The sequence below is a fragment of the Sphaeramia orbicularis genome, chromosome 21 (assembly GCF_902148855.1).
Source record: "Sphaeramia orbicularis chromosome 21, fSphaOr1.1, whole genome shotgun sequence".
Lineage (NCBI taxonomy): Eukaryota > Metazoa > Chordata > Actinopteri > Kurtiformes > Apogonidae > Sphaeramia > Sphaeramia orbicularis.
The window spans coordinates 48,717,596-48,741,578 of record NC_043977.1 but is presented as its reverse complement, the minus strand read 5'-3'; the positions used below and the strand labels follow the sequence as shown (position 1 = coordinate 48,741,578).

The following is a 23,983-nucleotide window of genomic DNA, read 5'->3' as shown; positions in this document are numbered from 1 at the left end:
GTTTCTGTCCTATTGATAAAAGGGAACTGAACCAGTAACCATTTTCAGGGCCACTACAGTGGCTGTTGGGAAAAGACTGATGACCTGAGTTTTGCATTAGTGCAAAAAATAAGCTCTGGGGCAAAAAAAAAGTTACTGATATCTACATGTGTGACTCAGCAAGTTATTCCTGATAAATGCTACGGCCAAAAGATAATATGACAATATTTTGATGTAGAATTACAGTCCATGATCTGAATCTCAATTTCCTACTTTTCTCTGGTTTCTGGAGGCTTAGGCTGTGTCATGACTGTTTTTGTTGTTATCTGATTAGAAACTCCGTTTTTTGTTTTTTTTTTAAGCTGCGGACAGTATGTTGATGAGTTAACATTGGTCAACATGTGTACTTATAATGACAGTCTTTACATTAATTACCAAATCTGTAGTGTTCGAGCTTTCAGATTGAATCCATAACTCTATACGCATAACTCGAACGCATCTGAGTAAATCAGACTAACTGCAGGAATTTTTCATCATTATTTCTTGAGCAGCAGCTTAACAACATGTTAGACAAACTCTGCAAGTTAGCTTGGGCTAAACAAGTATCAAGTATCTATAAATGGACTGAAACCAACTCACTCACCTACCAACCTCTGCACATTAATGCTACAAACCCTTAAGTTAGTGCAACACTTTCTGTAAGTACCATAAACTGCAATGATAAACAGGCCATTTAAAATGACCTGACTCATCTACCCCCCACTGCAACTTTTTATTAAACCGTGAAAAACACACACAGTCCTGAATTCTACTTGACCAACACTGATCACATCCCACTAACCCATATTTCTTGTAGGTTCTGTGGATTCAAGTTTAACATCGCAATGGCTTTAGAATTTTTCTGGGAAATACACTGCAAAAAAAAAGTTTAGAATGGTGAATGAAAGGATGCTGCCTTTTCATCCCTACTAAGTAGTAAATAATACCTTATTCACATTCACTGTTGTCTTTCTAAAATGATGTATCTATTCATCAGTGTAGACTACCTGTTCCAGGCATGGGAACATCACAGACTGATGTTAGGTACATTTGAAAAGCTGTTTCTAGCCCCCATTCTACACATTACCTTCTTCTTGAAAAATGGTAAATCCTAAAATGAGCATAAAACCTTTTTTTTTTTTTTTTATGGGTGGAATGGAAAATGGAAACATGGCAGATGCATCAACTATTTTCAAGTATTCTAAGGCATGTAATAAATGTATAACTGTTATCATAATTTGCTGGAAGGAAATTAGGAATTTCAACTGATTAAGAGAAGTGTGAACTGTTATTTGTTCACGTGGAGAAAGCGTGTGGATGAGCTGCGACAGTAGTAATCCTATAAAGTACTCATGACACATCTCTGTGAGCTGGACATTATCAGATGTTTTTAATATAAAATCAAACCCTTGAAACACAAACAAGTATGTGCTTTAGCTCACAGAGTAGGAACTCCCCAGGATGACAACACTGGATGAATATGACAACATACCACAGAGTATGTGTTACCATATTCAAAACCCAATACTACTGGAAGCACAACAAAGACAAAGGCAACTCATTCGGCACATCATTACTGCTATCTGGTTTTTTAACTTACCGGCCGACAGGCCATAAGCTATTGTCGTCATGTGGCATCCGGAGTCGTCGTCGTCTGTCGTCTTCGTCGTCTGTCGTCTTCGTCGTCTGTCGTCCATTTACAAAAATTTTAATCGTCTTCTTCTCCAAAACTATAATTCTGATTGACTTCAAACTTGGTATACAGCTTCTTTATGATGGTGTCAACAAAAGTTAGTGAAATTATTTGAATCCGGATCTGATTCTGGATTTGGTGCCCCTTTGAAAAATTTCCCCATTATAAGAGATAGGAAGTGGATCGATGCAATAACTCCGTAAATATAAATGATATCAAGTGTAAATTTATACAGTACAGCCCTGATGGGGAGATGACAAAAACATAATGGCCACATGCTGATCAGGATCTTCTTCTGGATCCGGGAACTTAAAGAAAATTTAACATGGGCTCTTAAGGGGAAATAATTTCAATCGTCTTTTTCTCCCAAACTACACTTCTGATTGACTTCAATCCTGGTATACAGCTTCTTTATGATGATGTCAACACAAGGTATTGAAATTATTTCAATCCGGATCTGATTCTGGATTTGGTGCGACTTTGAAAAATTTTCCCATTATAACAGATAGGAAGTGGATTGATACAATAGATCAGTAAGTATCAATGATATCAAGTTGGAATTTGAATTTTTTACAGATCTGATTGGAATATGACCAAAACATGGGCTATTTCTATAATATAATATCTACACATAACTGGGTGATGATAAATGACATCTGGATAGATTTCCCAAAGCTTTTAATTTGGCTGGTAAGCTACAGGGCCGTTGGTCCTACTTTCTATTCTGTCTCTCATTCAGCATTGGGTAGTGTGTCATAGTAATAGCCATAGGATATAATACTGCCCCTGGATGCAGTAAGGCCATGCGGCAGCTGTTTAAAGCCACCTTGCCAATGCTGCACTAAATATTCATTACAATAATGAATGTGAAGTGGAAGAGCACCATACATGAAAACAACACAGTCTCTCAGCTGCTATTTGAAAATACTGCAGTGAAATGAATGGGAATTAACAGCTCTCTGAACACAAAGGGCCATTTGCAGTTTGACCTTGGGCATATGTTGGCCAGTGAAGAGATGATACTGATCACAGACCAGTGTCATATGGACACTCGGAGACACAAAGGAAATAACCGTTTCTTTATGTTGGTTTGTTTCTGCCTTGGGCTGGATAAAAAAAAACAAACACTATTTCTATGGACACAACTTATGTAATTATATTTTAAACTGCCAAACATCATATGTGTAAATATATAATCATATGTTGATAATTCAAAGGGGATCAAAAATTATTTGTCTCATCACTGAATTTCATATATTCTGTTTTTCCTGAATTAAGGTCCCATGGGACATATGTAAGTGGACGCCTCTTTACTGTTTTAGTTATTAGACAGATCAAATAATAGGGCTGCACGATTTTGGCAAAAAATAAAATCCCAATTTTTTTCCTCTAAGAACTCGATTTTCGATTTCGATTTCGATTTTTGGGTAAAACTACAAAAGACAACAGAAGTCAGCATGTCGTTTTCGTGAGCAGCCCACAATGCAAGCCACTGCTCTCTACCTCAAATCTGTGATGGTATCATGTGATGAACCCACAGAAGTTTGTTTTTTTCTTCATTAAATCTTTATTGAATGAAGTAGAGTATACAAACAATGTATACAACAAGAAAATAACATAAGTTGGCCAGGGAGAATACACTACAATACAATGTCCAAATCAGAGCAAATACTGATGGTTTTTATACCATTTTTGTTTCCAGATTTATCTAACAGCTTTAAATAAAGTTAAACATTTTTCAAAAATAAATAATATTTGGTTTTGTGTTACAGAACTTACATTTGTGAATGAAAAATTTTGCAAGTAAGAGAACAAAATTAATTACTTAAAAAAAAAAAGATTCTTTTTTTTTTTCCTTTTTGGAGTATCTGGGCCCACAGAAGTGATACCAATGTAAGTCAGTGACAGGCATCGGGCGTGCGTGTACACGTGCGTGGACCACGTAATATGAGTGATCCCCATGCAGTTACATTTAAATTGGGGGATTCGCATGCGTGGAAGAGACCAACCCAGGACACGCTGGAGGGATTATATCCCCAGAGCTGGTGGATGTGTCTGGGCAGAGGGCTGTCTGGGCTCCTCTGCTGAGACTGCTGACCCCGCGACCTAGACCCGGATCGGAAGAAGACAGTACGGTATGGATCTGGGACAACGTAAGATGAGTGATCCTCATGGAGCTATATTTCAACTGCGGGATCTGTGCATGAAGCCACGGCTTATATTGCTGTAAGTGCTGCGGGCTCATTAACAGATTTAACGTCTGTGGTCATTACACAGACTTCTGTGAAAGACCGCTGTCACAGATAGGAAAAAGAGCCTACGGTAGCCTGGAAGCACGAGAAAGATGAAATTGATTTGACGATTTCCCTTTTTTAAAAATTGTCCTAATTTAAAAATCTGATTTCGATTTAAAATCGATATCAAATAACAACAAAGACATGATGGGTTTAATCAACCTGCAGCGAAACTGGTCAAAACATTGTGGGAGTTTCACCCTTACAGACTGAGACTGAACATCAAACTAAAACCAAAACTCTCAATGGGACTGGCTTTTGAGCTATTATTTCTCTTCAAAGTAGAAAACTAAGACCACATTCAGACCTTTATTAACATATGAAACCTCTTCCAGTCATATGTGGACAAGGTCTAAACACTAAGGACACATTTCTGTCCAATCAGTCTGGATGCTTTGGGAGGTGCAGATATGTCTCCTTGGACAGGACACTGACTAATCTCACTAACAGTGTAGTATTAAAAAAGCCCACATAGATGGTTTTGAGCTTTTCAGAGTTCAATCATCACTATAGTTTTTCAAGAATCAACAGAAACATACAGAATGGTCACAGTTGTATGAGGTCAGGAGGACAGAGCTACTAACTAACCTGCACATCTATCAAACCTAGACCTGACTGATGTGGAGGATTCACAATGATGATCTTTAAGGTGTATTGACTAATTTTGGCTGATTTGAGGCAGAAATCAGTCCACTTTAAAAGCTGCTGCTTGGTTGCCTAAAAGCAGCCCCAGTCTGCCCAACTTGTACTCAATGTGGACTATGTTTTTAGGGTACATTGAAGTCTCTTTATATGTTTACAGGGAAATTAGACTGGATCTTTAGAGATCAACCACAGCAGGTGTGAACAGATTCACTTACAGTTGGACACTTGTGTTCAAAAATCATAGGATAGACATTAATGAAAGGTCTGAAGAGGACCTAATATTGGCCTGATATTGAAAATATTCAGCCACTATTAGACTGAAGGTCTGCTAATACCAACAAAAACATCCCATTGGAGCTGATTAATGTATGTAATGTCATGGGACTGACGGTGAAAAAGTCAGACTCAAATGTCTCTGTTGATATTACTATATCCTCCTGAGACCCAGCAATGCATTTTTGTCCTCTGTCGGGGACAAAAGTTTGATAGTTTTATTTTAAAAAATGCAAAAAAAACATACCATTAAAAAATAAATAAAAATAATTTTTAAAAAATGTACTTGAAAAAAACTGTTGCATTAATCAGTTTCCAATCAAGACAATTGTTTAATATAAAAAAGCTAAAACTTTCACTTTCTCAGGAGGATATTATTGTCGTGATGACTTTTCCTTCTCTTGAGCTGCAACTGACTTACAGTTCATACTTAGACAAATGAAGAAACTGTTTTTTGTATTCTTCATAAAAAGTGCAGTAAGGCATGAACAGTAATCTTAAACGGACACTGTATGTGTGCACATTTTTGTCCATGATCTATTATTAACTGGTGCATCTCACTGGCCTTAAACACAGCTGTAATAAAGTTGAAGAAACTGAACTACTCTTCCACCCATTCCTACACTACCAATACACGACAAGTGAAAGACCCATCATAGTTCATTCCAGTGTGCCTAACTTGGATCAGTGGGTTGGCATCAGGCTCTTATGTAAGTTACACCACTGTTTATGAACCGGCTTGCACTGCACATGAACCTGGTAATATGCCCCTCATCCAACCACCGGCCCCTGGATTAACACCAGGTATGAAACAGTCATGCCATCCGTTCACTCTAACTGAGCCTTAATGTCACACCAGTGTCTCACAAGACATAAAAACAGCTTTGTGTTAAAACAACTACATACCACTGATCAGACTAATGCCAACTGTAAGCACTAGCACTAACACTCATACTGACACCGTTAGTGTCAGTGTCAGTAGCTGGGTTTCCATTACCCTCAGAAATGCGCAAAATGTAAATTGCGCAATAGAAAACTGGTAATGGAAACACCGAAATCTCACAAAAACTGTCAAAGACTGCAAAAAGTTTTTACACTCTCGAGGTGGTTTTTGAGACGTTTCAATATAGAAGTATAGCGCTAAAGTGTAATGGAAACACATTTTGCACATTTTTACACATCTGTGCACGGTGGTTTTGCTCACACCAAACATCTCACCTATGACCCTGTACTCAGAACAGGTCACTAGTTTGTACAGGGCAATAGTCACCTGCTTTTGTGTAGGAACTGCTTCCCGAAGGCATGACAAGTCTGGTGCCATGAGAGGTTCAATAACATCACACAGTTCATTAAACGTTGCCCAGGTCATTCGGAAATTCTGGATCCACAACTCGTTGGTGAATTCCTGATGCAAGATTCTCTCCCAGAAATCCATTATGCGTGGCCCCTGCAATAAATAAGGACTTTGCCTTGGGACAATTCTACATTAACCCTTCTTGTTTTGTTTAACACAGTCACTGCAATAGCAGTAGATGCAATCAACACTACAGTGCCAACACCATGGAGGTTTGGCATCAAACTCAGTGCATCCATCTTCCTTAAACAATGGATCTTGCAAGAACTAGAGTATATTTTACGAGAACTGCGGCATGCCGTGAGACGGGACTTTATTAGAATTACATATCAGAAGCCAAACTCTCTTAAATGGAAACACCTACAAGAAGCAATACTTGGTTGAAATTGTAGAAATATCACTTTTATTTTGTGGAAAAGTGTAATAGAAACCCAGCTACAAGGGCGACCCAAATGTTTGGAAACAAACTTTGGTACAACATTGTACTTAATCTGTGATGAATGGGTCCAATTGAATTATTTCCTTTGCTTCGTTATGTCATAGTTGACTAGGCCTGAGGTTTAACTTGAATGTAATTCATTCTGTCCAGAGAAAATGACCAGAGAACATGGGAATAGGCATGCTGTGGTTGATCTGCACTGTGCAGGTCAACGCCAATGTGAAATTTACCGTTCTCTCAACCGAAGGGTATCACGCAGTTTTATCTCAAAAGTCATCAGGAAGTACCAGGAGACTGGATCTACAGATGACAGGCCAAAGTCAGGCTCCGTTCGCACCAGACAGCTGATTCAAAATGTCCGCCTCCGAATTCGTCGGAATCCAACTCGATCAGGGAGAAAGATGGCTCGTGACATGAACGTGAGCAGATCCACCATGCAACGTGTCTTAGCAGTCGACCTGGGTCTCAAAGCTCTCCATCAGTCGCAAGTCCAGATGCTTTCAGCCGCTGATAAAGCCAATAGGGTCACTAAGTGCAAAAGGTTACGTGGACATTTCACAGAGGACAATGTGAAGAAGATGATTTTTTCAGATGAGAAAATGTTCACAGTGGAGCCAAAACTGAACCGCCAAAATAGCCGTGTGTATGCTACAAGCCGTGCAGATGCAGATGCTGCAAGTTTGAAAGTCAGAAGAGCTGAATTTCCTGCAAAAATCATGGTTTGGGGGGCTATCTGCAGTTCTGGTGCGTTGCAACTGAAATTCGTTGATCCAGGGACCAAGGTAAACAAGGAGTACTACATAAATGAAGTTCTAGAGTCGGTCTTGCTTCCTGAAGCCCGCAGACTGTATCCAGATGGTGATTGGATCTTTCAGCAAGATGGAGCGCCAGCCCACACCGCGAACGTCACTCAGACCTGTTTGAGAGAGCACTGTCCTCAGTTCATCACCAAACAAGAATGGCCTGCTAGGAGCCCGGATTTAAATCCACTGGACTACAGCATCTGGGGACTGTTAGAGGCAAGGGTCAACTCTCATCCTCATCACTCGCTGGCCAGTTTGAATCAGGCGATTAAGCGTGAATGGAAATGTATTCCCAAGGACACCATTGAAAAAACTGTCGCTGAGTGGAGGTCACGTTTGTGCTGCTGCATCCAACACAAAGGGGACCACTTTGAAAAGTGAATATGCCGTGTAGTACTGAGGGGCAAGCAATCGTATCATAGTTATCGATTTTTCAAAATATAATACCATTACTAAAATATATGTGTTTTTGTTTGTTTCCAAACATTTGGGTCGCCCTGTATTGTCAGTGTCTTTCAGGGAATGTTTTAAACTCACTGTTCGGCTGCGACGTGGAGTTGAAGTGGTTCTATTGTCCAGTCTTTGAAGTCCTTCTGAACACACCACACACTGTGCCTGCAGGGGAAAAAAATAGCTGATTACACTAGTACTCTGGATTGTCTGCTGAATTCGACTGAACAAGCTTTTTAGACATGTTCTTCAATATTATGCAGTTGTGTCTGTGAAACATGCATAATGTTCCTTAAACTTGAACTGTTGACTGTGACGTTGTTGTTGGGTTTGGCTGAATGTGGACATGTTATCTTTTTCTGGAGACAGAAGTGACCATATTTGAACGAGATGTGGGGAAGCATAAGGTGTGACGGATGAGCTAATGTTAACTGTGAGCTGGGTGAGCTGTGTTAACTTAATAACACAGTAAAGCAATAACCATGATGAGGAGAGGATATTTGATGGTCTTAATTGTTCAACTATTTAATAAATGACTTAGTATTTCTAGAGAGGCTCCACATAACTCTCTAGTTGCTGTTGGCAGTATTACACTCAAAAGTCCTTCCATCAAGGATGTCTTTCCTCCCCACTGTTGCTTTAGGCTTGTTCTCGGGGGTTTTGTTGGGTTCCAGTAGTCTCTGTACAGCATCATTCATTTGTGAAGCACCTTCAGGCAATTGTGGGTTATAATTGGTGGTATATAAATACAACTGAAATGAACAGAAAACTGAATTAATATCTCAGCTGCATCCTGAAGCAGGAAGTAGTTTGGGTCACATGATTCTGCTTTACAGTAGAATATTTCACAGTAGTTTGATAATTGCTATTGAGCAGAGATTCAGAATCAAAGAATTTTTTTCACACATCTGGAGCCTGAAGTTATGTTTTGGAATAAAATGTATCTAAACATGCTTATGGTTTCAATAGTAGAAAAAAAAACAAATTCTCTAAATATAAGGTTCCATTATGTTTTGGGATCCACTTTTTTCCAGACCGAGTACGAGTACAAGTCCTTACATTTGTGTACTTGCCAACACAGAGTACCGATACAAGTACTTAATAATCCCATTCCAGTTCTTAGTTCCTTTTGTAAATGCGTTGTATTGTCGTTGTCATCAGTCTGACTGGAACAAAGAGCTGCTACTGACATTTGTTGTGCTGGAATGAGCCTTTCTCAATTAATCCACCAGGGGGCGCCGCTCTGAATTAACTATACTGGACAAATACCACGAAGAAGAGTAAAGTTTTATGAAGAAGAGAGTCAGTAATAACAAACATGGAGACCACAGAGGTAACACCAATGTGATACTAATGTTTAAGCGTTTTCGCTGGTAAGGTTTAAAAGCTTAGCTTCAGCAGATAGAGAAAAGATAAATGAGCGATAAGTTTGGTTTTCACTTCTGCTGGCAGCGATCCGCATCTCTCCGTATCTCCATAGTATTATAAGTAGGATGAAAACCAGCCCAGCCCTGGGTACTTGTCATAAATCTGTCAGTAGTTTTTACCTAACTCACACAGTCGCTCTTTGAACAGATCCTCTACCTCCACGTTTCCCGCTGGTATTCTCCGTCTGGGTACGCATCCGCCAGCACCTGGAAAACGGATGGAATGTACGCAGAGGACGGACAGTATGCTGCGACCGTATCTGTCTGCGTCTGTAATGTTACTTGCAGTCAGTGTTACTTTTGTAACAGTCATTTATTTTGAAAAATCTCCACACTCCCCACACATTATTCCACCACCTCGTACCTGCTGCACTGAACTGTGAATGTCACAAGGCCGTAAGTGGTATTGATGCAGTTGTATCGGATTACTTTTATGAGTATGAGTACAAGTACACACACTGAGTATCAGAGCCAATGCCCGATACTGGTATCGGATCGGAGCATCTCTAATTATGTTGAGCTGCTATGATATAGTGTGTCAAAGTCATATAGGCTAGGTAATGTTGTAATCTAAAAACAGCAAATATTAGCATGAAGCATGTTTAATGTGTTACGCAAAGGCAAACCCAGTGTTGTGCCTTGTATTTAACTAGTTATTTCCAGTTAAGTCGATGCTGTCAAGTCAGTAAATTAGAAGCTGCTTTTATCTGTTAGCTGAGCTAAAATAAGGCCTGACCAGTGTCATGTACAGACTACAGAAATTCTTAAAAGGAGATGACATCTGACTTTTTGCAGAAGGAGTCTGAGAATCCACCTGAAGCAATGAGAAAATGAATAAAAACAAGGCCAAGAGTGTCTGACGGCAGTCGGCTCGTTGTCGGAGATTAATGTGGCGTAAGGAGAAACTGCTGGCCAGCAACCTTTGACCCTGCCAATGGCAGCTTAACTCTGACCAGCACCAACTACAAACAACAATACAGCATTGATAGAAGGGCAGAAAAGAGCTGAAACATCTACAGAAACACTGAAAGGAAAACTCGCTTCAAAACATGTGATTCTTTAAAGTAAGGGTTTAACTCATATTAAACAGAGTGGTTCAGTGTCGGTGTTTGTGCGTCTCCATCATCATCATATATTCCATGACAATATCTTCAACAGGAGTCACCGTTCAATTCCATGTTTTTCATTCAGCACATGATTGTGTTTGATACATGTATTCTGTCACTCTAGAACACATTGGCAGGTTTTAACTACTAAAGAAGCTATTTCTAAGATTTCAACTTCAAAAATAGGACCAATACCCCTGTATCTCACTGGCATGTTCTATCAAGAATCAATAACAAGTTGAATTTGTGAGACTGGCAGGCTCTGCTGCTATGTTACAGTGCTGTGGTCTTAATGCAGGAGATCAATCTTCACTTGAGGATAACTCAACTAATTAAATGACAGTCCATATATATATACTGTACTATTGGTGCGCAATAGTAAGTATATTGATATCTCTAACCATTTCCATGTTATAAGCCATCAAAATATGACCCATTATGAGTAAAAGCACATTTTTAACATTTCAAAAATTCATCAAAAATTCAAGAATCAAAATTTCTCAAAACTATGAACAAATTTTGGAGACATTGTCCTAAGGAAGCTACATAAAGAATTTGAAATTAATTTGACCAAACGACAACGACAAAGACAATGTCGGACAAAGTGCCTTCACAATAGCTCATGGCTTATCTCATTTTAACCCATGATATTTCCATAACCTTGTGTCCATTATAACATTTCAAATGGTGTTGATTCTCTTTAAAGCCACCAGACTACTTTGACAAAAGCAGTCATTTCATATCACGGGACACAAGACTTAGGGTCAACCACTGCCTCTATCGGCTAGTTTCTTTGTTAGTTTGGATCTGAGCTAATGTGTTAAACCAGTAACAGGTGGAGGAAGCAGTAGATCAGGAACCCTTGTGTTCTAAAAGGAGGGAGTCTGGTGGCTTTGAGAAAATTTGATCCCCTCATTGGACAGCGCTTGCAGGCATGGTAAAGCATATAGCTTACACTTCAACTGACCATGACTTGCTTTGACCATGGACACCAGCACCACAGCTTTCTGGAAGAATGCTTCCCCCCTCTATTGAGAGTAGAAGTAACTTTTTTCGAGTCTTCATCTTACAAATTACATGGTCACAGCAAGCTGCTGTACTCTACCCAGGCTTACACTTAATTCTTAGATACTAAGGGTCAGCAGAAATATGCAATAAAAAATGCAGCAGGTGTTTTCATTGCAGGCAAAGACATCCAGAAATCGTTCTCATAAGCACATTATCACATCTTTTATTTACAACTTAAAACCCTGCAAAAAGATCAATAATACACATTTTTACAGTGGCTGAGAGGTGCAAATGTGCTTCACATACAGAAACGACTTGCATATTAAAAGAACACACTACATATAAGTAAACAAATGCTAGAGGCAAATGCTGCAAATACAAAAACCTGCTGCAAAAACAGAAAAGGGTTGCAAATACGGAAACGCACTATAAGAGAAGAGTGCTGCAAAAACTAAAACAAATTCAAGAAGAAAACACTGCATATCCACTCTCACAACGGAAGTGCTCCAGGCCTCCAGGGGCAGTGCTGAATTTTCACCAGAGAAGCAGAAAATGGTGAGATTAACAGTTTTTTTTTTTTTTTTTTTAATAAATCCTTTATTGAAGATATAGATTCATACAAAATGTTAGTTTTATTTTTAAAATTATTGTTAGTTTCTTCTTGCATTTGTTTTAGCTTTTGTAGCACTCTTTTTTACAGCATATTTTCGTATTTGCAGTGCTTTTCTGTTTATGTATTTGCAGCATTTTCCTCTAGCATTTGCTTTCTTATGTGCAGCAAGGTCTTTTAATATGGAAGTTGTTTCTGTATATGACACGCATTTGTACCCATCAGCCACTGTACATTTTACATATGGAATACCAAGGTAAACACATTGAACACTGAGTTTTTGTGTTGCCTATGTAAAACCCTCATGTGAACAGTATAAGTCACCCCTGTTTTCCATCTAATTTCAATTGTAAGTGCAAACATAACTGAGATGAGATGAGAGATGATTATTGCACAGTTTATTGAACAGAATTATTTGGAACCGTTTCTGTTGTGAAGCCTGACAGCCTTATGCTGCATCCTGTTAATATACAGGACAAGGAAAGTTTCAAATAATTCGGCAACCACTGTTATTCTTCATTACCACATCAAGTACAATTATAACATTTTTTGTTTTGGAGAGGAAAACGTCTGGGGAATTTTGGAAAGCTGTATAATTAAAGCACCTAAAAATGACATCCAACATAAAACAGAAACGTGAAAATGAGTGTTGGAGCAGTACCATAAAACCTGCACATTGTGGTTCGTCATGACAGTCATTTCAGTCCAGATGCTAAGGTACAAAATGCACAACAGCTGCAAATCCTCATGAAAACAGCTCCTGATTCAGAGGTTTTTGCCCAGACTGCAGTCTTAGCAGTTCCGCATGACGGCCTAACACCCTGGCATCTGTCAATCGTGATAAATTAAAGACAACAACGGGTAAGCAATTTCATGGTAATGGATGGACAAATTGCTTGAGCTGCTTCTTCCTAAATGAGCTTTAAAAGTTGTGAAACCTTAAGAGAAAACACTTTTTAAGGCCCTGCTAAGGGCTTCCTCAGTTCATCCACACCATCAACACACTTAAATCAATACAGTTCAGTCAAACATATTTTACAGGAAAAAAACATTACTTGTATAAAGTAGAGGATAAAACACAAAAAAGTTTTAAATGATGTGTGTGGGACAGACCTAGTCACCAGAGAAAAATGTACATTTGTGCAAACCACAAGTCTGTATAATGTCAACTCCAGGTCGACCAATGGTGAAGGTGATATGAAGGCTGTTATAAAAACCAAAGTTTAAACCAGGAAAAAGTCAATAGCTGGTTCATTAGCCAATATTATCCCCTTAAAAAGCAAACTGAACTGTTCGTCTCAGAGTTAACCATGTCTCCCAAATATTACATCAATGTACAAGTCAAAGATATGAGTATTGGTTTGGTCCCCTCTGGGCTTTTTATTCAGGGGAATATTAAGTCAGGTTGACACTATTAACTTAAGTAATACGCATCTATGTCTGCAATATACACTATATTGCCAAAAGTATTCACTCACCCATCCAAATAATCAGAATCAGGTGTTCCAATCACTTCCATGGCCACAGATGTATAAAATCAAGCACCTAGGCATGCAGACTGCTTTTACAAACATTTGTGAAAGAATGGGTCACTCTCAGGAGCTCAGTGAATTCCAGCGTGGAACTGTGATAGGATGCCACCTGTGCAACAAATCCAGTCGTGAAATTTCTTCGCTTCTAAATATTCCACAGTCAACTGTCAGCTGTATTATAAGAAAGTGGAAGTGTTTGGGAACGACAGCAACTCAGCCACGAAGTGGTAGGCCACTTAAACTGACGGAGCGGGGTCAGCGGATGCTGAGGCGCATTGTGCGAAGAGGTTGCCAACCTTCTGCAGAGTCAATCGCTGCAGACCTCCAAACTTCATGTGGTCTTCAGATTAGCTCAAGAACAGTATGCAGAGAGCTTCATGGAATGGGTTTCCATGGCCGAGCAGCTGCATCCAAGCCATACATCATCAAGTGCAATGCAAAGTGCCGGATGCAGTGGTGTAAAACACGCCGCCACTAGACTCTAGAGCAGTGGAGACGCGTTCTCTGGAATGACGAATCACGCTTCTCCATCTGGCAATCTGATGGACGGGTCTGGGTTTGGCAGTTGCCAGGAGAACGATACTTGTCAGACTGCATTGTGCCAAGCGTAAAGTTTGGTGGAGGGGGGATTATGGTGTGGGGTTGCTTTTCAGGAGCTGGGCTTGGCCCCTTAGTTCCATCGAAAGGAACTGTGAATGCTTCAGCATACCAAGACATTTTGGACAATTCCATGCTCCCAACTTTGTGGGAACAGTTTGGAGCTGGCCCCTTCCTCTTCCAACATGACTGTGCACCAGTGCACAAAGCAAGGTCCATAAAGACATGGATGACAGAGTTTGGTGTGGATGAACTTGACTGGCCTGCACAGAGTCCTGACCTCAACCCCACAGAACACCTTTGGGATGAATTAGAGCGGAGACTGAGAGCCAGGCCTTCTCGTCCAACATCAGTGTGTGACCTCACAAATGCGCTTCTGGAAGAATGGTCAAAAATTCACATGAACACACTCCTAAACCTTGTGTACAGCCTTGCCAGAAGAGTTGAAGCTGTTATAGCTGCAAAGGGTGGACCGACGTCATATTGAACCCCATAGACTAAGAATGGGATGTCACTTAAATTCATATGCGAGTCAAGGCAGGTGAGCAAATACTTTTGGCAATATAGTGTACCTCACATGCTACAAAATATAAAAAAAAAGAGGAAGACCTGTGGATGGTTATGTAAAACATAACGTGCTGCACACTTTTAATACCCCTCTGCCAAATATAGTGCAAGATTCTGTTAAAAGTTACTGCCCAATTATTTAGATTAGATTGTCTTTGTGTAAAACGTATTACATACATACTCATATTTGAAGGTACTATAACTGCTCAAGCCCATTTGATCTTGAAAAAGTAGGTCAATGTCACCTGGTTTCAATAGGCTTCAGCTCCATGCCAAGATGCATCCACAGTATATATTTGGTGCAGATATCGGAATGCATTCTTCAGATATGTGATTATGTTGTTGAATGGACAAACGGACGGATAAACAGACAGACAGATGAACAGACAGGCGACAAACGATTACAATACCCCTTTGGCCAGAAGTTGGCAGACGGGTAAAAAAACCTGCGTGAAGTTGGCCCCCCACCCAACGAAAATCTCTGGATAAATATTCTCATTTGTTTGTGCGTCGTTAGTGCTGGTTTGTGCAGTTAAAATTTTTGTTTGTGCTATTATAGTTATTGAGTTATTAACAATTCTTTTATAGGTCACTCTGAGGTCAGCCAGCCCCCCACTTACTCCAAAATTAACTGAAATAGTGGCGTTTGTTTGTGCTTCGTTAGTGCTGGTTTGTGCAATTAAAACTGTCGTTTGTGCATTATGGTTTTATAGATATAAGAAGATTTAGTTTCAGCTGATGATGTCACGCAGCCGCCCACTTCCTCTAAATCGAGCAGAAATGGTTGCGTTTGTTTGTACGTCGTTAGTGCTGGTTAGTGCCGTTAAAATTTTCGTTTGTGCTATTATGGTTATTGAGTTATTAACAATTCTTTGAAATGTCATTCTGAGTCAGCCAGCCCCCCAGTTGCTCCAAAATTAACCGAAATAGTGGTGTTTGTTTGTGCTTCGTTAGTGCTGGTTAGTGCCATTAAAATTGTCGTTTGTGCTATTATGGTTTTATAGATTTTACAAGATTTATTTTCAGCCGATGACATCACACAGCCCCCCACTTCCTCTAAATCGAATGGAAATGGTTGTGTTTGTTTGTGCTTCGTTAGTGCTAGTTAGTGCCGTTTAAAGTTTTGTTTGAGCTGTTAGCATTAACCCCGTCCCCCTCCAAGTTAACTACAAAAATGGTTTGGTCCGTGTTTCCCGTTCATTAAAATGCATTAAAGACACATGAAGAACAAACAGATTCTAGAGGTTATGTTGTGGTCCACGCTCGTCTTTTTTCCTCCTGGTTCTGTCTGTTTGGGTGCGTTTTTCACTCAGCCTCCAGTCAACCAGTCAAGCTCTTGGGATGTCACCCTGAACAAGAACTCTAGGTAAATATTTTTACGTGTTTGCTTGTTTTATGACTGTAGAAAACAACTGCAAGGATATGATCATCATCAGATCAGTTAGCTATGCCAATATTGTTGTTTAATGTTCAGTTTTCCTTATACATTTGTGTTGCTGTGCTTTGACAAACTGCTAAGCTACACACAATATTTTTGGTAACAGCTGTTTTAGGTTATTGTGTTAAACAGTAATTATTTCAGTGATTTGTATTAATTGGTTTATTGGCATTGTTTTTTCAGGTAGCTAAAGTGGACAGAATATCAAACCAAAGATGAGTATTTTAGGATTCACCTTCAAACAGTGAAGTTACTAACAAAGTGTAATAACTCACGTTTAATTTATTACTCATTTAAAATGCATTTATGTTACTTATGACTTTGTAGCTAAATGAATTAGCTTCATTACTTTTAAGTTAATAATTATTTTCCTTCCCTAAAAACTGATCTTGAACAGATTATTCCTTGGGGAACTAAACACACTTTATTTTATTTTATTTGAACATTACATTACCTTAACTCTGCAGAAGAAAACCTAGAGTTGTAACACTGCAGTGTTTCATCACCTGATGGGACACTGTATGGAATGTACTGTGAATAATACACATGGAAACAAAAAATCCAAATGAAGCAACTTTCTTCTGACTTTTAAAGTAATACTTTCTGCGTTGTCCCTCATAAAAACAGCAAAGATCAGCTCATTGAATAAAATGTAGAGTGTGATATAAGTAGAGTGTTTAACATTTTGTTTATTTTTGCAGTGAAACATTTAGCAGGGCCTTAATGTTTACAAGTGAAATAGTGATTGTATCTCATTAGCAGAAGCTTCTCAAACCTCTGAGCAGAAAGTGTGTTTCTTCAAGGAGTCAGCATCAAACCTCCTTTAGTACTGGAAAAAAGTAATCTAATTACAGTAATATTACTAGCAGTGCACTACTGTCCAGCACTGCCTACAAACAATAAAACTGTAGATTGATATAATAAATCTACATGTGTATAGATATATGTATGTATATCTATAGATCACTGGTCCTCAACCCTGGTCTTCGAGAGCCACTATCCTACTTGTTTTAGATTTCACCGTCTTCCAGCACACCTGACAGTCATTATCAGGCTTCTGCAGCTTGTGATGGTATGCTCATCATTTGAATCAGGTGCGTTGGAAGAGGGATACATCTAAAACATGCAGGATAGTAGATCTCGAGGACCAGGGATACAGATATGCATTTTAAGTTGATGACTGCATGAATAAAAATGACTAAGGTTTGTAGCACTGACTTTATGTGCAAAATAAAATATAAAAATAGCTGTGTTTTAAACAGAAATACACAAATTATGAACATGAACTATGAACTGAAGTAAGGATTTTGTGAAGATAATTACAAGCATGAATTGTACCAAAAAGTAAGAAATGATAAAATAATACTGCAAATGAATTAAATGAAGCAATGAAGTGATCACTGTTTTGTGTATAACACAGCATGTAGGTATATTTTGGTGTTTTTTGATGCTTTTTTCTGATGCTGTTTTCACTCCACTCCCTAGGTCTTCATCCATCTCACAGATACATAATGTCCAAGAGCATCCTGGGTCAAACCTCCCTGGAAAGCAACAACTGCCCCCAAAGTCAATGTGTTTCCTTAGAACACCAGAGTGGAGGGAAATTCTCTTAAAGGGAATTCTCTCTGCAGCTCTAAATCATCATCAAAACATACTGTTGAGTCAGTTTTCTGTCATAAGGTCTTGTATACATGCATTTGTGTTTGACTCCAGTAGTGATAGAAAATCTGGAGTCCAGTGACTTTAATGCTCCCACTATGAGGTGCACTGTATTTTAATAACAGCAATGACAAAATGAGATCTTTGTCACCTAATTCCTAATCATTTCTCTCTTCTTTTGCTTTGTGTAGTGTGGCCAAATTAGGTCGATGGCTTGGTTCGGATCTCCAAAGTCCATCAGCTTCTTTGCCTGTGATGCCTGCCGTACATGGGGTTCCATCCTGCCTTCACATATTTCTGTGTTCATCTGCACAAGCATATTTCCAGACATGAAACGCTTTTAACAGCCAGCGTGCAGGGAGTCACCAGCGTTGTTGATGCAACATTTGAACACCATTGGGCTGTTAATTGCTGGCTCTGTCTCACATGTTATGTCAAGATGACCGTGGCGCTCTTTACAGTAGCTCCTGACTTCAGTGTAATTGTGATTGATGGATAGACCTTGGCTCTTTTATAAATAAATATGCAAGGACTTTTGACTGCTTTTCAAATCTGCTCATTTATGACGAGTCCAGGTGCCAGGCTTCAAATGGTATATTCTTTTTTTTTTGCTTAGTTTTAGAAAATTTGTCGTACTCAGCCTTTTCTGGAATAAATTCTCTACATTTGTCCAAAGGGTTACTTTAATATATTAGCAATATTTTGTGAGAAATTTTTGAGTCAATATTCTGCTAACTTAGTTTTAAAACATTTCATTTACATTGGCCAGAAATCAGATTTTGCAGAGGGTTGTAAATCCTATGCTGAGAAGCTAAAACTTGTAAAAATGTGCAACATTAGATGTGAAATTCCTGCAGCACTAACTTTTTTTCCACAGGTGTACTTCAGGTTCAAACCTGTCCACCCCCCACTAGTGGTAAAATTGTGAAGTCTCATGATGCTCCATTTACATAAATCGGGAACAAAACTACTGAACAAAACACTTACTTTGCATTGCTTTTTTATTGAAATTTCAAACATTGCTGACAGGACAACTGTACTAGGTAAACAAGGAAGAGGCACCAAGAGGTTATGATCAGGTAAGACCATCGTGACAGCTGTGATTAACAGAGTAAGAACAATGTGGAATCCAGTGCAAATGTAGCTCCTGTAAAAATACATTAAAAACCATTTCGGGTGAATTTGTAGCTGGGGGGGGGGGGGGGGGGGGGGGGGTTGCATAATGTCATCAGCTGAAAATATGAAAATAAATGTAATATCTATAAAACCATAACAGCACAAACAAAACTTTAAAAAGCACTAACTAGCACAAACACAAACATTTCCACTCAATTTAGAGGATGTAGGGGGGCTTATATGACGTCATAGCTGAAAATAAATTTTGTAATCTCTGTAAAACCACAATAGCACAAATGAAAATTTTAACTGCACTAACTAGCACAAACAAAGCACAAACAAACACAACCATTTCCACTCAATTTAGAGGAAGAGGGGGGCTTTGTGACGTCATCAGCTGAAAATAAATCTTCTAATATCTACAAAACCATAATAGCACAAACAACAATTTCAATTGCACAAACCAGCACTAACGAAGCACAAACAAACGTTACCATTCTGATTAAATCTGGAGTAAGTGGGGGGGCTGGCTGACCTCTGAATGACCTATAAAAGAACTGTTAATAACTCAATAACTATAATAGCACAAACGAAAATTTTAACTGCACAAACCAGCACTAACAAAGCACAAACAAACACCACTATTTCGGTTAATTTTGAAGCAAGTGGGGGGCTGGCTGACCTCACAATGACCTTTCAAAGAATTGTTAATAGCCCAATAACCATAATAGCACAAACGAAAATTTTAATGGCACTAACCAGCACTAACGACGCACAAACAAACGCAACCATTTCCGCTCGATTTAGAGGAAGTGGGGGACTGCATGACATCATCGCCTGAAAATAAATCTTGCAATATCTATGAAACAATAATAGCACAAACGACAATTTTAATTGCACAAACCAGCACTAACGAAGCACAAATGCCACCATTTCGGTTAATTTTGGAGCAAGTGGGGAGCTGACTGACCTCAGAATGACCTATAAAAGAATTGTTGATAACTCAATAACTATAATAGCACAAATGAAAATTTTAACTGCACAAACCAGCACTAACAAAGCACAAACGAATAAGAATATTTATCCAGAGATTTTCATTGGGTGGGGGGCCAACTTCACACAGGTGGGTAAAAATGGTGGTGGAACACAGTGGACTGTGAATGGAAACATTCTCCCTCTATAGATTTAACACTTTCATCAAATGGTAAAGAAAAAAAAGCAAAACCCTGCATTTCTCATTTCCATGTCATTATACCTTAACGACATCAGCCTAAATCTTACACACTGGACCTTTAATACAGAAAAAAATAAGGTAAAGAATGACTCGCAGTCTATTTAGTAGTATTTCAACCAAATCAGTCTTTTCTTAAACCTAAAAAATTGTTTTATCACTTAAACTGGAACCAGTCAATAATGATCAATTGACTGCAGAATCAATGATGTATAAAAAAAATCATTTTATTAAAACACACCATGCATCCACATCATTTGGCCAATCAAACAGGAGTCATTAACTGCTAGGGTCACTACAGAGTTTATTTATTGCAGGTAACGTTGTTATTGTGGAATTTCCTGAAGTCATTCAAGCTGCGTTAAAAAACCAAAAAATCTGTGAATATGTAATTATTATTGACTCACACTGTACTGAGCAATATTTGAGCAAATCACAGTAGTATCCTGACCTTAAATTAGGGGTTTAGAGATATATGTATGCCATGACTAAAGTGATGTAACGCAAGTTGAGTTGAAGGAGTTTTCTTTAGCTCTGACCTGAACATTATGACCCTGAGGTTAGGTTTCAGTTTTAATAAAGGCTGAAAGTCTCCCATATAAATGTCATTTAGAAGACGTCATCCTTCTCAGTGATGTTTGAAGACCTTACTCCTATTTTGCCCATTTCTGCATCCACTATGTTTCATTTTCTGTACTATAATTCAAATTTTAGACACCTGAATGTCTGACCTGATGTTCTAATTTCAGCAGGTGATAGTGACAGACCAGATGACGCTGTGATGGTGATAGATGACTGCAACAACCGTCTGCATCATTATGCAGATGGCGTGGCAGCTGATGGCTTTTTAAGCATTTGGCTGCCAACAAGCCTTCACTTTTCAGAGCTAAAATAAGGGATTGGGATGGAAGTCACATACTGGCAGAGGTTCGTGAGCCAGAAATGAATGAGTCACTTGCACTTACTCCAGTGTGACTGAACATCTAGTAACATCCTGATCATAGCCTAGTGGAAGGAAGACATAAATGTGGTCCGTTTATCGGATCGGATCGGATCGGATCGGATCGGATCGGATAAGATAAGATAAGATAAGATAAGATAAGATAAGATAAGATAAGATAAGATAAGATAAGATAAGATAAGATAAGATAAGATAAGATAAGATAAGATAAGATAAGATAAGATAAGATAAGATAAGATAAGATAAGATAAGATAAGATATTCCTTCATTAGTCCCACAAGGGGAAATTCCAAATTTACAGCAGCAGAGTGGAACACAAACAAAGCACACAATAGCAAAAAAGCACAACAAACGGACACACAAATGGAAATGTAGAAATGTAACCAACAAATGAAAAAGACTGCATGTACACGGTGTCACACAATGTAGGATGATGTAGGATGATAAATGCATGGACTATGAAACCTCAAATGTCTAGTGGAGTCCGTGCCACTCACAGTACGGCACAGTATGCCGACTGGAGCCTTTACTGTAGGTGATGAGGTGCAGTGAAGACAATGATCCAGTGCTGCACAGACCAGACCCTTAAGTACAGGGTCTCCTAATGATAAAGGAGCCCAGCAGGTGGATGATGTTGTGTCTGATTGTTGAGGGAGGGGTCCGCAGACCACAACTCCACCTCCACGTCGGGTGAAGAGGGGAGCATCAGAGCTCAGGTAGGGGGAGGCGGGTGGGTCTTCGAAGGGAGGCAGGTTGTTCATGTTCAAATTTTTACTAAGTGCTAAGAGACATGCCAGATTGGTAAGTATAGCTTTAATAATGTATTTGTGAGGGAAGTATCAGGGTAGACACTTCTATCATTTAACCCTTAAATATTGGTGGAACCCAAACCCCAAACAAAAGTTAAAGGTGCTGTTTGTAAGAATTATGATCCACATAATCATAAAATAGCCCTGAATGTCACCAGACATTAAGGAATCATTTCATTTCAAATACTGATATCATTGACTGTAGTAGTCCAGCCAGAATATTGGCGTTTGAAAAGCTAAGTGGCAGCCCACAAGTAATGTTTATGTTTTCATTGTGTGTTTTGGTCTGATGCTCCACCCATCACCCATCTCCCAATCATGAAGTCAGTAGCATTTGGGCATCCAGGTTGTCAGTTCTCACTGAGCTGCAACTAGGAACATTTCTGATCGTAAATGTCTGACGTTACCAAACCTAAAAGGTCTCATTATTCCCATAATACATTGTGACAAAGTGAGAAACAAAAGAAGGATATGTATAGGAGATGCTTTTGAAACATGGATATGGCTGAAAGCAGAGAAGAATTTGAAGACTGATGCTGGCTCTCCTGTGGTCTCCCCCTGCTCTCAGTGGCTCTTAGCAGGTGGTGAGACTGCGGGCCCAGTCTGCGGTCTTCTCCTGGGCTGCAGTGTCTTCTCTCAGGCCCGGATGAAGAGACTGGGCCCGGTATAAGTACCAGTGCAGGACTCATCACTTGCCATGGTAGTTCTTTGTACTAGACGCCCATGCTGGATCTGGCAAACCCCTAGTCTGGGGGAGGCAGAGGGGATACCATGCTCTACAGTATTTTCAATGTGATTGCAGTACCAGTTTTGGCCACAATCCTACATACGGCTCCTTTAATAGAACTTTCACATAGGACTAGGGTTAGGCTCTTATGTAATAGAAAAAGTTTATGTAATTTAAATGTAAATGTGGTCAAAAGAAAACCTAAACTACATTAGTTCAAACCTGGTTCAAACGCAACTAAGCCTAAGCTCAAGGGGTTTTCACTAGAGTTTAGAGCAGGGTATTAAGCAGAAATGGAGGAACAGGGTATGTTTAAAACAAAAAAAAAACAGGGTGTGTAATAGTCTGGTAGGCATAGTGTCCCCCCTGGCGCCCAGGAAAATTTTGAAACAATAAACCTTAAATGCTGCATTCTAGTGCATTTTTGGCATGTTAAATGTTATATTTTGACATGGAAAATAAGTTTAGAATTTGATTCAATATATTTTCTTTTCTGTCATTTTTGCTAATTCATTCTATCAAGTTAACTCCATTTCTTGCTTTGTGAATGTTTATTTTTATTTTCAGGTAGTGGCTTTGTGTATTTGCCTTTTGATGATGGTTTCCATGAACAACTACCTGTACCTGCCTAACTTACCTCACTCAAATCATCTCTACACTTGCTTGTCTAAACACCCTGTCGGTGGCACATTGCTGCTACTACCTCCACCCTTTTACTATCACCTGTATTAGTTTCTGCTATCCTCTTACCTGCATGTAACCACCAATGGTATCAACACAACACATTAATTACACACTCACACACTGGGTATTAGGCAGAAATAGTAAATATGCACACTAAAAATGCACAAATCTCTGAAATCTTGAGGTTCTGTAATTCTATAGCTGTCTCTTTTCTGTAACCATTACTTTCACAACTTTTGTGGTGTACTACATTACGTACAGCATGGTATCTGACTGACGTCTCTGATTGGTCCATGTGATGCACTTTTCCACCTGTGATACAGGGAAATGTGGTGATATGTTTTCTTTCATGCAAGCACTTTCTGCTTGCAAGGAATTCACTTAGAAGGTCTTTTTACTGTCTCTACCTGCACCAAACGTGCATCAAATGTAATGACACTATCGCCAAAAATGTATGTTTTTATTGTGTCTCATAACTTTGGTTTTACATGTGCTTTCAACAGGACTGACTTCACAGTATTAGTTTGGCATCTACGCTTTCC

At 39.1% G+C, this 23,983-nt stretch overlaps 1 protein-coding gene across 1 annotated transcript in view; it reads right to left on the bottom strand.

The window, feature by feature from the left end:
* The window catches only part of adarb1b (adenosine deaminase RNA specific B1b), a 236,061-nt gene that overhangs the window by 151,238 nt on the left and 60,840 nt on the right, over positions 1–23,983 (bottom strand). The window contains exon 2 of the mRNA XM_030124418.1: positions 8,057–8,134. The gene's annotated coding sequence lies outside the window, so the exon portion shown is untranslated. The remainder of the gene's footprint in view (positions 1–8,056; positions 8,135–23,983) is intronic.